The 16947-nt window shown below is 37.9% G+C and overlaps 1 non-coding gene across 1 annotated transcript; it reads left to right on the forward strand.

Annotated features, from left to right (window-relative positions):
* The first annotated feature begins 207 nt into the window (after positions 1-207).
* Positions 208-311, forward strand: LOC116272203. The gene has a single exon (XR_004180929.1). It is a non-coding gene; the product is annotated as a U6 spliceosomal RNA (small nuclear RNA).
* Positions 312-16947: the final 16636 nt, after the last annotated feature.

Raw genomic sequence — 16947 nt, forward strand, 5'->3', positions numbered from 1 at the left:
AATATTAATTACATATATTATATATAAATATATATTTAAAGAGATTATAAAGAAAATGTAAATAAGTGGGGAATCTGAGTGAAAACTATATGAGGTCTTTTCACTTTTCCTGCAACTTTCCTGTAAGTTTGAAATTACTTCAAAATGAAAAATGTAAAAACAAAACAGCTGGATCCACATGTTAAAATAATATATACAATATATTAAGTGCTTACTTTGGCAACACATATACTAAAATTGGAATGATACGGAGATTAGCATTGTCCCTGGTCAAGGATGACACACAAATTCATGAAGCATTATATATATATGTATTTTTATTTATTTATTTTTTTGAGCCAGTGTCTGGCTCTGTCTCCCAGGCTGGAGTGCAGTGGCACAGTCTCAGCTCATTGCAACCTCCGCCTCCCAGGTTCAAGTGATTCCCCTGCCTCAGCCTCCCAAGTAGCTGGGATTACAGGCACCTGCCACCGTGCCCAGCTGATTTTTGTATTTTAGCGGAGATGGGATTTCACCATATTTGTCAGGCTGGTCTCGAACTCCTGACATCAGGTGATCCACCACACTCGGCCTCTCAAAGTGCTGGGATTACAGGCATGAGCCACTGTGCCCAGCCTGGATTTTATATTTTTTAGAAAGAAAAAGAAAAAAAAATACATTAAGGAGTGGGTTGTCTACTTAATCAAACAAGTCTACTTTAAATACTACTACATCTAGCTCATTAAGTACTTTGAGTAGTAAGAGATGTCAAGAAAACCCATTCATGAAGGATTTTAACGTAATTATAAGGGTCAGTGTAAAAGTATTGTTCCCCTCTTGACCAGTTCTTAATCATACAGAACTTCTCTAAGAACACTTCTAGAGTATTAAGTGAGCTCTATACTGATTTCTACTGATCAGCCATGTCAATTAGCCCTAAGCCAGAGGTACTGGGTTTATTAAGTGAACAATAGAGGCAGGTGAGACATGAATAAAAAATAGAGAAGGTGACTGTAAGAGTAGCATTGGCATTCTTTTTTGTCAGGGCTCAAAACATGATATCCCAAATATGGTGCCTTGGCATGCAGAGTATTTTGAGCTGAAAGAAACCCTGAAAGGGCCTCAGAAGCAAGAAATGTTCATTGACGAGAGTCTTAAAAAGTTTGAAGTCAACCAGGTGTGGTGGCTCACGCCTGTAATTCCAGCACTTTGGGAGGCGAAGGAGTTTGAGACCAGCCTGGCCAACATGGCAAAACTCTGTCTCTACTAAAAATACAAAAATTAGCCGGGCATGGTGGCATGTGCCTGTAATCCCAGCTACTCAGGAGGCTGAGGCAGGAGAATTGCTTGAACTCGGGAGGCAGAGGTTGCAGTGAGCCGAGATTGTGCTACTGCACTCCAGTCTGAGTGACAGAGTGAATTTCTGTCTAAGAAAAAAAAGAAGAAAGAATGAGCTCTGTTAAACACATAAATATATAGAAGTCAATAAAACATGCTGCTGAGAACTCTCAAATGTTTAGAAGGAAAGGGCTACAAAATACCAACTATGGTAGTGATCTTGTGACTATTGTCATTATGTTCATTAAAAATTTTCTCATGAGGCTGGGTGTGGTAGCTCAAACCTGTAGTCCCAACACTTTGGGAGGCTGAAGCAGGAGGATTGCTTGATGCCAGGGGTTCAAGATCAGACTGGGCAACATAGCAAAACCCTGTCTCCACAAAAAAATAACAACAAAAATAGCTGGACGTGGTGGTGCATGCCTGTAATTCCAGTTATTTGGGAGGTTGAGGTGGGAGGATCATTTGAGGCCAGGAGTTAGAGGCTGCAGTGAGTCATGATTGTGCCACTGCACTCCAGCCTGGGTGACAGAGCAAGACCTTGTCTCAAAACAATATAAGAATTTTCTCATGAACATGGTTGCATTACCTCTGCAGTGTGTCCAAGTGGAATGAGACCAGGTTGTGGAGGTTGGAGAGGAACAAGAAAATTATGTTTAGGGATTTCTGTTTTGGTCTGGAAGTCAAAACTTAAAATGGGACCACAGTTTGGGACCTTATCTCAACCCTTGTTAAGATGCCTCATGTGTAAAAATAATGAAGCTATACAGGCTGGGAGGGTCCCACTTAAGAGACTGCTACAAGATCTTGACTTTACAGAAACTGGCTAGTGGCAAAGTTAGAGCTTAAACACAGTTCTGCCTGACTCCATCCCCAGCCTTCTTTCTACTACACTACTCTGCCTTTTTGATGCAAAGAAATTCTTTTCACAAATCAAAGGTTTCCTTTAGAAACCTGTGGCACCCTGGGAAAAACATGTTAACTTCCCATGCCATCTGTAGATGCTGGCGCTTGTGGTAAGCAGTGGCAGTTAATATGAGCACTATTATTAGGGAAGGTGTTTATGCCACTTCTCTCCAACCTCGCTGAATGTTTACTCCCCAAATCTCAATAAAGCAAAACTAAATGGATCTGCGACCCATTTCCATAATTCAAGTTGGAAGGACAATTACCAACGAGCAACATCAACAGAAACTCAAAGATCTTCTTTAAACACATCACTCGCCTGAGCTATATTACAAGGAAAATCAGTCTTTTGTACAGGAGAAAAATCTCTGTGAGAAATATGCAGAGGAATAATTTCATTTCTTTGCATCTGCCCTCCTGGTGGGAGGTATCAGGGCTTGGGTAGCCCAAGAAGCTATAGGAAGCATATTACAGAGAGTTTAATTTATTCAAAGAAAATCAGAATCAACTAATCAGAAGGAAGGGGAAAATGCATTAATTAAACAGCTTTACTCATGCAGAAAAGCTGCCAGCATGAGCACTTCAAATTACCTGGGCACACCTAATGCATTTGCATTTGCTCGGGAGAAATGTGTTCTGCCCTACAAAGCCACGAACATTTCATAATTCCATTTGAGCGAATAACAAAAGGGAATTGACAGCTAAGAACCACCTTCCACACTTGGGGGCTATAGCCTTTTCCTAGGAATTTTTAGCTCAAGTAGAAATGCTCTTCCTGACTAGATGTGGAGAGAGGAAGTTTAAAGTCTTCTGTAAAGTAAAAGGCTAAAAAAGAATCCCCCTCCTCTCTGCCCTTCCAACAAAGGAGGTGGGCTTTTACTGGCAGGAGGCTAACAGCATTCTTTTGTTAGATATTAACATAAAATAAGGCAGTAGAAATGGATGTCCATCAACAGAATTAGAAGGAAGAAAGTTTTAAGAACAAAAGGTTTACTTATTTAAATTACAGGAGTTGAGAAACAGCTGGGAATGCAATTTCTTTCCCAGAGTTAAAAAACTACCAATAGTTAAATGTAATTATGTTGCAATATAATTTTATCGTTTCACATTGAATGTGTATAATCATTCTAACTCAAATAACCCTATGGGCAATACTTAAACATATATTTTATATATTTTATCTTAGCTTTTTTCAATTCAGCTTATTCATCAACTAACTTAATATTTTATTTGCGTATTTACTCCTGAGAAAGCTTTCTAATGTGACTTTAAAGCACCTGATCTTACCCAATGATCACTACCTTAAAAATATTTTAAAGTTGCCTTATGCTTTTTATTACTTTACATCATGTGTTTATATTGCATTTTGCACAATAAAATATACTACAATTAGTAGTAGAGTTTATTAATCTGGAATTTTAGAGTTGAGAAAAATAGAAACGTCTGTTAGAAAACTTCTCAGAAGTTTGTTTTCTACTTCAAAGGAAAACATCAATTTGAAATGCAAATGAATTGTAATAAAACCTAAGGTTTACACAACTTTGGTCTCATTTAATAGATAACGTACATGGTTTATACTCAAAGAGGAAGCTTTAAAAAAAATTAACGTATATTGTCACCTAGTGCTTAGTTTAAAATATTCTATAATTTTGTCTAAAATGCCTTATCTGTACAAATTTTGGGATCGAGCTTCTAAACAGATTGGTTGTCTTAGACCTACTTGTAAAAGTGCATTCTAGGATTTCTACACCATGAAAGATTGTGGTTAAAATGGTCAAGGATGAACTGTCAATACATATGCAGGGCATTTCCGCAGAATCAAAAAGACTAATGAAAGAGAAGTTAGGCAGAAAGTAGGTATATATTGCAGAGGTCTGGGAGACACCTTTCCTCTAGATTGTGAAAATTTTTGGAAACTCAGCTTTATTTTCAAACGATCTGATCACATTCGATAAAGCTTTTTCATGTGTTTTTACTCCCCAAACTAAAATAAACTGCTTTTGTGGAATGTCTTTCTATGAATTCCTTTGAATGCTATCATCATTGATGGTAGATAACAGACTATAATTTCAAATACTAATTTCAAAGCCACCAGTGAGTGGAGTGGCTGCTTAATTGCAAACACCTTTGCAGAACACTGTTGACCTTCTACTATTTAGGATCTTTCAATGCATTTAGGATCTTAGCGGTAAAAATATTCGATAGCAATGAAATATACTCAGGTATAAAGTGTACTGATGAGACAGGCATCTAAAATATGAATGAAGGTTTGAATATTCAGTTTTAAATATGTTGATAAAAGAAACTACAAAGAAATGTCATTGATCTAATACTTGTTTGCACATTCTTCAGAGCTATGCATGAAGCATAATAGGATTTCTACGAACCCAAACAACAAAAGGTGTAAACTGCCTTTTCAATTGCAAACTTTGTTCATTTATTCCATTGGTAAAAGAATTTAAATCTGAAGTCATTTTTTTGTTAACTGACACCAAGTCTTTCTCATTAAACTTTTTTTTTTTTTTTAAAGAAACAAGGGTAAATAAAGGTCAGAATAAAGTCAAGCTTCTTCCCCTGGGGGGGGAAAAAGTAGTATAAAGAAATTTCACTAAATCGTTCCTGTCAATTAGAATCTGACATTTAAATTAATTCTAGTGCTTGAGGTATTTTAACACACTTACAGTTATGTATAATTCAGGCAAGATAAATATGGGTATTTAAGAATCTCAACAGTACTTTCTATAAATCTTTGTAATACAAATATAAATCAAATGATAGCAACATCTTTCATTGAGTTTGCATAAACCAAAACATTCATATATCTTGACTTAATTTCCTAGTAAACATTTAACTAAAATATGAGCGAATTAAGATATTTTGGGCCGAGTTCAGTGGCTCACTCCTGTAATCCCAGCACTTTGGGAGGCCGAGGTGGGAGGGTCACCTGAGCTCAGGAGTTCAAGACCAGCCTGGGCAACATGGTGAAACCTCATCTCTGCTAAAAATACAAAACTTAGCTGGGCGTGGTGGTGCATTCTTGTAGTCCCAGCTACTTGGGAGGCTGAGGCAGGAGAATCACTTGAACCCAGGAGGCAGAGGTTGTAGTCAGTCAAGACTGTGCCAAGCCTAGGAGACAGAGTGAGACTCTGTCCAAAAAAAAAAAGATACTTTGTTCACTGTTATGATCATTACTAAAGAACTAAAGAATAAACAAGATAATCAACAGTAGATGTTTAATAAATTTTGAACAAATTGTCCAATAGTCAACCTAAAGCCAAAAGGAAGGGAGGGGACCCAGAAGACAGAAGAAAGGAGGGAATGGTGAAAGTGTCAAGAAAAGGCAGAGAAGTAGTGGAGAAAATATTTGTAACTACAAATTTGTTCATTTCTCTCAACTGTTTTAAAACATTATTTCAAGTGAAAAAAAGTCTGATTTTATTAATGTTAAATTCAATCGCTAGCTGGGCCTGGCACTTGTAACCACAGTTACTCTGGAGGCTGAGGCAGGAGGATCACTTGACCCCAAGAGTTTCAGACCAGTTTTACCTGCACTTCAAGGTCTTGTCTGTAACTACCTCTAAGCACCAAGACTTAATACCTCAGTTAATTCAGAAGTAAATTTATCTGTTCCAGATTGGAGACCAAGGAGACATGACAACCAAACGCAATGTGGGTTCTTACTCTGGACCAAAAACCTACACTGTCCAAAATAACAGTGGTCACTAGCTGTGTGTGGCTATTGAACATTTGAAATGTGGATAGTCCAAATTGAGATATGCTCTGAACGCAAAATACACACCAGATTTTGAAAACATAGCATTTTAAAAAGAATGTGAAATATATTGTTAACATTAATTTCATCTGTTTCATTTTACTATTTAAAATATGGCTGGTAGAAAATTTTAAACTATATACAGAGCTGGTCTAGAAATCCAAGCTAAGGAGTTTGTGCTTCATCCTCGGAAGCCGTTGTAGGTCCTTGAGTAGGAATGTGAGATTGTTTTTTTGGGGAATTTAGTCTGGCTGTGGTCTGGAAGGTGGCCAGGAGGAAGAACACATTACAAAAGTCCAGGAGGGAGGTTCTGGACTAAGGTCATGGCTATGGGCCTGGAGACAAAAGATACAAGAGACATTTAGATGGAAATACCAACAGGTCTTTGTTATTTTCTGGATATAGAGAGTGGTGAAGAAAGTAGAATCTCTGTTTCATGGTTTCTCACCTGAAAGACTGAGAGAATTTTGGTATCCCTGATAGAACTGGAGTAATCACAAAGTTTTAGAAGTGATGCGTTAATATTTTTTAACATTTTATTTTGAAATAATTGCTGACTTACAAAAAAGTCACAAAAGTAGTTCATAGAGTTTTCATATACCCTTCACCCAGCTTTCCCACATATTAACATTTTACACAACCATAGTTTATATTTAAAAATCCTTAATTTATGAACTAATCTATAGACAAAATATTACTAGTTTCACATATAATCAATATAAAAATTATTAATAAGATATTTTATATTTTTTGTGGAGGAGATAAAGTCTTAGAAATCTGGTGTGTATTTCACACTGCCAGCCCATCTCAATTTGCAGCAGCCACATTTCAAGTGTTTAAATAGGCACATGTAGCTAATAAGCACAGCATTCCTAGACCATCCACAATCTACTCCCAACCTTTCTTTTCAACATTACCTCCTGCTGTACTGCCAAGAAAACTCTCTGCCCTAGCCAGTTTGTTCTGGGCCAGGATGGCAAAAGGTTGACCTCATGTTCTTATTACCTCCCTCCCACAATCATCATAGACATGAATAATCATTCATATGACACTTACCTGCTGAGTCTCTGAATACTTCCCAATATGATGCCCCAGACAACACCAAAAAATGACTAGAGTTGGCACTTAAAATGAAACCCTTTTTCCACCCATTACCTAGTCACTGTCCCCAGCAACATCTAGCTCATTCCTACCTCTAAATTTGCTCCTGCAACTTAGCCAATCTAACAAATTCCTATTTGCCTTGAGAGCCAAACTCAAGTCTCCATTCATACAGTCCTCTCCAGCTCATATTGAACGTTTTTTTTTTTTTTAAATAGACGAGTCTCACTCTGTCACCCAGGCTGGAGTGCAGTGGCACAATTTTGGCTCACTGCAACCTCCGCCTCCCAGGTTCAAGTGATTCTCCTGCCTCAGCCTCCTGAGTAACTGGGATTACAGGTGTGCGCCACCACACCTGGCTAATTTTTGTATTTTTAGTAGAGACGGGTTTTCACCATGTTGGTCAGGCTGGTCTCAAACTCCTGACCTCGTTATCTGCCCGCCTCAGGCTCCTAAGGTGCTGGGATTACAGGTGTGAGCCACCGCACCCGGCCTGTATTGAACATTCTTTCTTCTAATTTCTTTTTGGTTTCCATCCTGCACATTATTGCTTAGTGTTTATTTCTTCTGCAATGGTTTCATTTAGTTCTGTCTTCCCAACTCTTTGAAGATAGATACTGTGTTATATAATTTTTTTTTTTTTTTTGAGAGAAGGAGTCACTTCGTTGTCCAGGCTGAATTGCAGAGGTGCAATAATGGCTCACAGCAGCCTTGAATTCCTGAGCTCAGTTGATCTTCCCACCTCAGTAGCTGGGACTACAGGCACGCACTACCACACCCAGTTGTTATTATTATTATTATTATTATTATTATTATTATTGGAGCACGGGGGGGGTCTCTCTTTGTTGCACAGGCTGGAGTTGAACTCCTGGCCTCAAGCAATCCTCCCACCTCAGCCTCCCAAAGTGCTGGGATTATAGGTGTGAGCCACTGCACCTGGCCTGTTATATATTTTTCTATGCTCACATGGATTGTGGGAGAATGCTGTGCATAAAGTAGATGTTCCATGAAAACTTCTTGGTTGATAGAATGGTTATAACACACATTGTTTTTATGTCTTCTATCAATTACGTTTAAGCCTAAATCTATTTTTTCGTAACTACTGCTCCAAAACCTAAAATGGTCACATGACTGATATCATGAATAGGCAGAATACTTAAATTGGTCTCGCAAATGTTGGCTTAATATAATCTTTTTTTTTTTTTTTTTTTTTTTTTTGAGACGGAAGCTCACACTGTCGCCTAGGCTGGAGTGCAGTGACGCGATCTCAGCTCACTACAACCTCTGCTGCCCAGGTTCAAGTGATTCTCCTGCCTCAGCCCGCAAAGTAGCTGGGATTACAGGCACGTGCCACCATGCCCGGCAATTTTTTTTTGTGTGTGTGCTTTTAGTAGAGACTGGGTTTCACCATCTTGACCAGGCTGGTCTTGAACTCCTGACCTAGTGATCCACCTGCTTCGACCTCCCAAAGTGCTGGGATTACAGGCGTGAGCCACTGTGCCTGGCCTTTGCTTAATATAATCTTATACTTGTTTAGATATTGGTCATCAGGCTCCAGTCCCTGCTCCACTACTTACTAGCATTGTGTTTCAAAGTAAGTCAGTCACATAAACCCTTAGATTTTGTTTTCTCATCAATAAAGTGAGGTTTATAATGCCTTACCTATCTTACATGATTGGTGTGGGTATCAAATGAGGTAGTATAGTATATACATAAAAGCACTAGACATTTGCAGTCAGAGAGGCCTAGGCTTGAATCCAGGCTCTGCCACTTACTGTATATGTCACCTTTATCAACTTACTTATTTGTTTCTCAGTTTACTCATTTGCAAATATAGGCACAATAATATCTAAATCTCAGTGCTATAAGTGACTTGAGGTTTGTGAGGAGTTTAGCACATTGCTGCAGACATTGACGTCACTCAATAAGTGATATACTGTGAATGAGGTCAAAGTGCCATGAACAGGTGATTATTACTCATTATTAATCTTCCCAAAATAGTTTGATGTGAAAGCAAATAGATAACCATTTTCGATACACTGCATCATTGACTCCTTTCCACTAAATTCAAAAAACGTCTTCTATGGTAAAGTTTGCAAACATATGTAAGAGTGAAAGAGTGATTAGAAATGAACTCCCACCTTATACATGAAATTCTTTATTTGACTTTTTAATAATCGCCATTCTGACTGGCGTGAGATGGTATCTTATCATTGTTTTGATTTGCATTTCTCTAATAAGTGATATTGAGCCTTTTTCATATGTTTGTTGGCCACATAAATGTCTTCTTTTGAGAACTGTCTGTTCATGTCCTTTGCCCACTTTTTGATGGGATTGTTTGTTTTTTTCTTGTAAATTTCTTTAAGTTCCTTGAAGATTCTGGATATTAGACCTTTGTCAGACGGGTTTAAGTTGCTTATAGACTCTGGATATTAGACCTTTGTCAGATGGGTAGATTGTAAAAATTTTCTCCCATGCTATAGGTTGACTGTTTGCTCTGATGATAGTTTCTTTTCTTTCTTTCTTTCTTTTTTTTTTTTTTTTTTTGAGACAGAGTCGTGCTCTGTCTCCCAGGATGGGGTGCAATGGTGTGATCTTGGCTCACTGCAACCTCTGCCCCCCAGGTTCAAGCGATTCTCCTGCCTCAGCCTCCTGAGTAGCTGGGACTACAGGCGTGCACCACTCACGCCCAGCAAATTTTTTGTATTTTTAGTAGAGATGCGGTTTTGCCATGTTGGCCAGGCCGGTCTCAAACACTGCATATTCTCATTCATAAATGGGAGCTGAACATTGAGAACACACGGACACAGGGAGGGGAACAACACACTGGTGCCTCTCAGAGGGGTGGAGGGAGGGAGAGCATCACATCAGGACAAATAGCTAATGCATGCAGGGCTTAATAACCAGGTGATGGGTTGATAGGTGCAGCAAACCACCATGGTACACGTTTACCTATGTAATAAACCTGCACGTCCTATGCATGTACTCTGGAACATAATAAAATAAAATAAAATACTATCGATTTGTCATTTTTTAAAATTGCTTTATTTTACTTGAAAATTTGACAATCAAATGAAATAGCTCTTCTAAATTGCCTATATGTCTTTTTGGCTTTGAAGAAAGTGGTTAAATCAATTCCAAGAAAAAAAATATGATTTGAAGTGAGAAATTAAACTTTATATTTGTGATCAAGGAAGAGTCTTCTATACGACCCTTACTCATCAAGTCATAGAATCATGAAATATATTAGTGGAAACGGCTATTAAGGACAATCTGCCAAGCCCTTCATTGTATGGGTGCAGAAATTGGAGTCTCACTCTGTCACCCAGGCTGGAGTGCAGTGGCAGGATCTCGGCTCACTGAAACCTGTGCCTCTTGGGTTCAAGTGATTCTCCCACCTCAGCCTCCCAAGTAGTTGGGATTACAGGTGCGAGCCACCACGCCTGGCTAATTTTGTATTTTTAATAGAGATGGGATTTCACCACATTGGCCAGGCTGGTCTCGAACTCCTGACCTCTGGTGATCTACCCTCCTAAGCTTCCCAGAGTGCTAGGATTACAGGCATGAGCCACCGCGCCCAGCCTTGTATTAAGACTGTATTCTTTCCATTGCACCATGTCTCGTCAGGTGGATAGACATCCAAGAAAGACACCATTCTTTCTTCAGGACTGTGTAAGGCAGAAGTAAAAAGATTTAGAAAAAAACTTCAAATTGTGTACTTTGATACTGAACGTATACAGAAAATAACAATTCTTTAGCCAGATCCCGTATGTTCATGAGCAGTCACTTGGACCAAACCTATAGGAGAAAATAAAACTGGCATAAATGTATACCACTTGTCATTGACTGACGCCTCCCACATCTTTTGCAACTGAATTATGTGACATGATGTATGGGTCTTATAAAAACACTTATTCCAAATCATTTACATTAGCTGTCGAGTCTTCGTGATAGTGATGGACTAAATGTCTTTAGAGGACTATGCACAAACTGACCTCGCATGTTTTCTCATTGCAAAAGCAGATATAATAACATCAGCCTCCTGCTTATATTTATATGATAAAGTCCATCCAATTAGTATTTTTTCACAAGAATGCTAACTCTGTGAGAGCAAAGAGATTGTTGTCCATTTTGTTTACTGCTCTGCTCCATTGCCTAGAAGAACAGGTGGTATTTTCTGAGTCCCAGTTTCATATTTAGATTTCCTTCTTATCTTGACTTAATTCAATAATAGTTCAAATGAGTCTATGATGTAATTATTGCATAAAAATAAGCAAAGTACCCAAGCTGAAACTGTACACTAGAGATTTTCTCATTTTCTCATGAACTTATTGAACCCTCACAGCAATTAGAGACCTTTCCAGGACTTTCTTAAGACGTAGTACTTTTATGATTTTGGTTTTTTTTTTTTTTTTTTTAAACGGAGTTCTCCCTCTGTCACCCAGTCTAGAGTGCAGTGATGTAGTCTCGGCTCACTGCAGGCTCCGCCTCCCGGGTTCACGCCATTCTCCTGCCTCAGCCTCCCAAGTAGCTGGGACTACAGGAGCCCGCCACCACTCCCAGCTAATATTTTGTATTTTTAGTAGAGATGGGGTTTCACCGTGTTAGCCAGGATGGTCTCGATCTCCTGACCTCGTGATCCGCCCGTCTCGGCCTCCCAAAGTGCTGGGATTACAGGCTTGAGCCACCGCGCCCGGCCCACTTTTATGATTCTTAATCAGAAACTCCAATCAATGAGGAAGTGGGTCCAGAGTCTGTCCTGACTCACATCCTTCCACGTGTTTTATCTCTCTTTAAACAGTGAAACTAGTAATGGGAAAAATGTCTAATTGCATCTTTTATATAGCACCTTATTATATAAAGCAATGAATTCTAAATGAAGTCAAGTGAATTCTAAACATGAAGCAATAAAGTGTTTAGTAAAACCACGAGGAACCCACAGAATGCAAAAGCTATTTATAAATAGGATTTTTGTTTCTTTTCTTTTTTTGTGGCACCTGATGTTACAAATGTGATTAATCTCACATAATTCTGTCATATTTAACCTAGAAGCATAGAGTAGAACAAAGGGAAGAATACTAAATAAGATAGTGTGGTACTTAGGATGGGAACTGGAAGCTAGCAGTGGGAGGGGAGGTGGAGAGATGGGAGGAGCAGCTTTGCAAGTGGTTCATAAATAATGGCCTGCATCCCATCTGACAACATATAAAAATAAAAGAGAGTAGTAATACAGTTTGTTACTGTTTAGAAATGAAATGAAATTTTAAAACGTTTCAAATGAGCAATTTTCTCCTCACATTAGTACTCTGGGGACTGATAAGGCTTTTTCTTTTGTCTCTTCCGGTTGCCTTGAATGGTGATCAGCAATGCATGATCAGCCAAGTGGCATCAGCTCTAATGCTATCATCATATGCCAGCCAGAGGGAATGTGAAAGGGGAAATGGGATTTGCCACTGCAAATACCATCTCGATTAATAAATATCTGAGACACACCAAGAGAGAACAAAATCTATCTTCCTCTTTTTGCATGTACCATGCCTTTTCAGTTATATTAGTTGATAATAAACCCTCTTTTACAGCCTGTTGTGTTTCCACGCAGCTGACAAGCAGATCCAATCTCCCCAAAAGGGTCATGTTAATCACTGTTTCAAACAGCGATCTAAAAAAAATGCATTCTAACATGCCTTTGCAAAGGTATAATTCAAATGATTACCTCATGTGTTCCAAAGGGGAATCGGGTGCTGTCCTGTTTCCATAGCACTCAATTTCACAACATTTTGCAAAACTGCTCTGTGAGATATCTTCCTTCAAGAGTAGCAATATCACAGTCATAACTTTCTAAATTTGGGCCTGCAGTAATGACAGACTTTGAATGAATGCTTTCCTATGGTATGGGAAGGAAGAATAAGTTCAAAAAATTAGACTTTTCTCAGCTTTAAGCTCTAAGCTACACTAAGCTGACTTGTCTTCCTTTTTACCTATGTGAAATGCTTATCCTTTGACTGGAATGGAAGGCCCAAATTCACTCTGCTTTCTGCACTGGCTGTTGTTTGAATATTTTTATAATGATTACTTTTAAAATCATAAAAGAAATAGAGAATATATGTTTTAAGAATATATGTCTTTGTGTACACATTATCCTTACCCATGATAGAATCTTGTCTCAAGGAGGCAAAATGATAGTGAAGAGACATGAGTTCAAATTCAAAGTCTGCCAATAACTAGTTTTGTGATCTATGACTTGTTATTAAACTCTTCAAGTCCAAATTTCCTGATTGGCTAATGAAAAGGTCTCTAGAGACTTCTCCTGCTCTTTAAAACAAAAGGTAGTAAATAACTTCTGGACAAAAAAAAAGGCATTTGTCTTCTACATGTTGAGTTTCCAGATGTACTCTAACTTGAAATTTAAAGATTTTTCATGTTACATGTTTGTTATTCGGGAATTTTATTTTTTTTTTTTTATTTATTTTTTTTTTTGAGACGGAGTCTTGCTCTGTCACCCAGGCTGGAGTGCAGTGGCCGGATCTCAGCTCACTGCAAGCTCCGCCTCCCAGGTTCACGCCATTCTCCTGCCTCAGCCTCCCAAGTAGCTGGGACTACAGGCGCCCGCCACCTCGCCCGGCTAGTTTTTTGTATTTTTTAGTAGAGACGGGGTTTCACTGGGTTAGCCAGGATGGTCTCGATCTCCTGACCTTGTGATCCGCCCGTCTCGGCCTCCCAAAGTGCTGGGATTACAGGCTTGAGCCACCGCGCCCGGCCTTTCGGGAATTTTAAAATCCAGTTTTATATTCAGTTATTTCAAATGAATTACAATTCAGTTTCATGATCAACTATTTTTAAATTGTCAGGGAAAAGTTCATTTTCTACTCTTTCTTGCCTCCTTCTGTCGAAAACACTAAAATTAAAATGAGTAGCAATGGAATCCATTTTTCTGCTCAAAAATTATTGACTTATAAAATTTTTTCTTCACTAGGATATTTTACAATATTTTCTCACTAGGAATTGTATGTATAAAAGAAAAGTTCAACTAACCTATGAAGTAAAGTATTATGATTCTTAAATATTTTGTCTTGTTGTGAAACTCTGTTCTGATAAATCTGTTCCCTCATATCTTATATATTCAACATGGCTGTTCATCTAGTTCTCTGTGAAGTGTCTGAGAACTATATCCAGAAGATCTAACCAGGAAAAGACAGTAAGTTCCAAGAAAACAAAACAAAAATAACCTCCCAAACATAATCCTGAGCCTAGCCAAAAGCATACAAGTTTCTGAAAGCTTAAACTGTACAAAGATTTTCTTAAGTAAGTAAATGTTGTTGTTGTTATCCTTTCCTTTATGATTTCAGAGTTTTCTGAGGAAATATTCCTTTTTTAAGATGTTGTGGTTATACTCAGTTAATACAGTCTACAGCTCTCTAAATATTCTCTCTTGCATTCCATATCACAGGTCTTCAGAGAGAGATATATACATGTATGTATATAGACACACATATACATATATATATCTCTTCAGATACATTTATAGGTGTGTGTGTATGTGTGTGTATATATGTATGTGTATATATGTATATGTGTGTGTATATATACTCTTTAACGTAAAGAGCAAAAATATGTCTACGTTACATAATAGGCAAAATATGGCTGGCCTGTATTTTTATTTTTGTGCATGTAAATAGCGGCAGTTACAAAAAGCAACTTAAACTGACCATCTGAGACATCATAAAATGTGTCAGACTGTTAGAAAGCAAAGTGTAGAGTGTATTTACTAGATATGTTTGACCATGAAAGGTTCAGTGAGTCCCAGAATAAAGGAATGCCTCTCATACAAGTCTTAAACAAGAGCCAATCCAAATACTTTGATTGGAAGTCTGGTATGCGTGTTTATTTTTAACATTTGACTCCAAGTGCCTAAGATGTGGATGAAATATGGAATTGATTTTTTCCTTGACAAACTTTTGTTATTGTGACTTAGGTTGTAGTACTTATTCTTTTACAAGATGCCTGTGACTCAATGGTTAGACATGGACTCTCTTAACTTTTGGCAGTTTACTTTTGCATAATATATGATAACTAACCAGTGTTAATTTCCTTGTTCTTCACAATGCATTAAACTTAGAGGCAAACTAGAATCTAGAGTCTTGATCTAGCTAAAAAAAATAAATAAATAAAAATAAATGTTTTAACTGAGGATCCAATAGTGAACAAAATAAACACATTCCTTACTGGTAAAGAAACAGCACATGCAGAAGACCTGTGGCTGGGTCAAACTGATCTGTTATAGACTTTCAGACTCTCATAATACACAGTCATGCATTGCTTAAGGACAGGAGTACCTTCTGAAAAATGCATCATTAGGCAGTTTTTGTCATTGTGTGAATATCACAGAGTGTCCTTAGGGAAACCTAGATGGTATATGGTGTGACTCCTAGGCTACGAACCGGTACATCATGTTACTGCACTGAATACTGTAGGCAGTTGTAACACAATGGTATTTGTGTATCTAAACATTTCTAAACATAAAAAAATGTAATGCATTGTGCTATAACAATATGACAGCTAAGCTATCACTAGACTACAGGAATTTTTCAGCTTCATTATCATCTTATGAAACCACCACTACATATATGGTCCACGTGTGACTGTATTTTGTTGTACCACTTGTCAAAGTTGAAACTTTACATTTAGGTGTGTAATTAATTAATTAATGCAGAATGCTATTAAGAGACTTCAATGATATCTTAAGGATTTTAGTCTTCACAGCTAACATCGTACTTAACCATGAAAAGCTGAAAGCGGCCAGGCGCAGTGGCTCACGCCTGTAATTCCAGCACTTTTGGAGGCCAAGGCGGGTGGATCACCTGAGGTCAGGAGTTTGAGACCAGCCTGGCAAACATGGTGAAACCCCATCTCTACTAAAAATACAAAATTAGCCAGGCATGATGGTACATGCCTGTAATCCCAGCTACTTGAAAGGCTAGGCAAGAGAATCACTTGAACTCAGGAGACAGAGGTTCCAGTGAGCCAAGACCATGCCATTGCACTCCAGCCTTGGCAACAAGAGCAACACTCCATCAAAAAAAGAAAGAAGGAAAGAAAGGAAGGAAGGAAGGGAGGGAGGGAGGGAGGGAGAAGAGAAAAGAAGAAGAAGAAGGAGGAGGAGGAGAAGGAGGAGGAAGGGAAGAAGAAGAGAAAGAAAAGAAGAAGAAAGAAAGAAAGAAAGAAAGAAAGAAAGAAAGAAAGAAAGAAAGAAAGAAAGAAAGAGAAAGAAAAAAAAAGAAAGAAAGGCAGGAAGGAAGAAAGAAAAGCTGAAAGCTTTTCCTCTAAGATCAGGAACAAGACAAGGATGCCCACTCTTAATTCTATTCAATATAATATAGGAAGTCCTCACCAGAACAATTAGGCAAAAAAAAAAAAAAAAAAAAAAAAACCAGAAAGAAAAAAGAAAAAGAAAAGGCATCCAAATTGCAAAGCAAAAACTTCAGTTCTCTTGGTTTGCAGATAATACACTCTTATATACAGAACACCTAAAGACGATTAGAACAAATTTAAAAATTTGGTAAAATTGCTGGATACAAAATCAACATACAAAAATCAGTAGTGTTTCCATACATTAACAACAAATACCTGAAAAATAAGAAAATAACCCCATTTACAAAAGCATTAAAAAACTTAGAAATACATTCAAGAAACAAGGTAAAATTTCTGTCTACTGAAAACTATAAAAATACTGATGAAAGAAATAGAAGAAAAGACAAATATTCCACATATGTGATTCAGAAGAATTAATACTGTTAAAGTGTCCCTGGTGCCCAAAGCAACCTACATATTCAATGCAATCTCCAGCAAAATTC

The sequence above is a fragment of the Papio anubis genome, chromosome X (genome assembly GCF_008728515.1).
Source record: "Papio anubis isolate 15944 chromosome X, Panubis1.0, whole genome shotgun sequence".
NCBI classification, from domain to species: domain Eukaryota; kingdom Metazoa; phylum Chordata; class Mammalia; order Primates; family Cercopithecidae; genus Papio; species Papio anubis.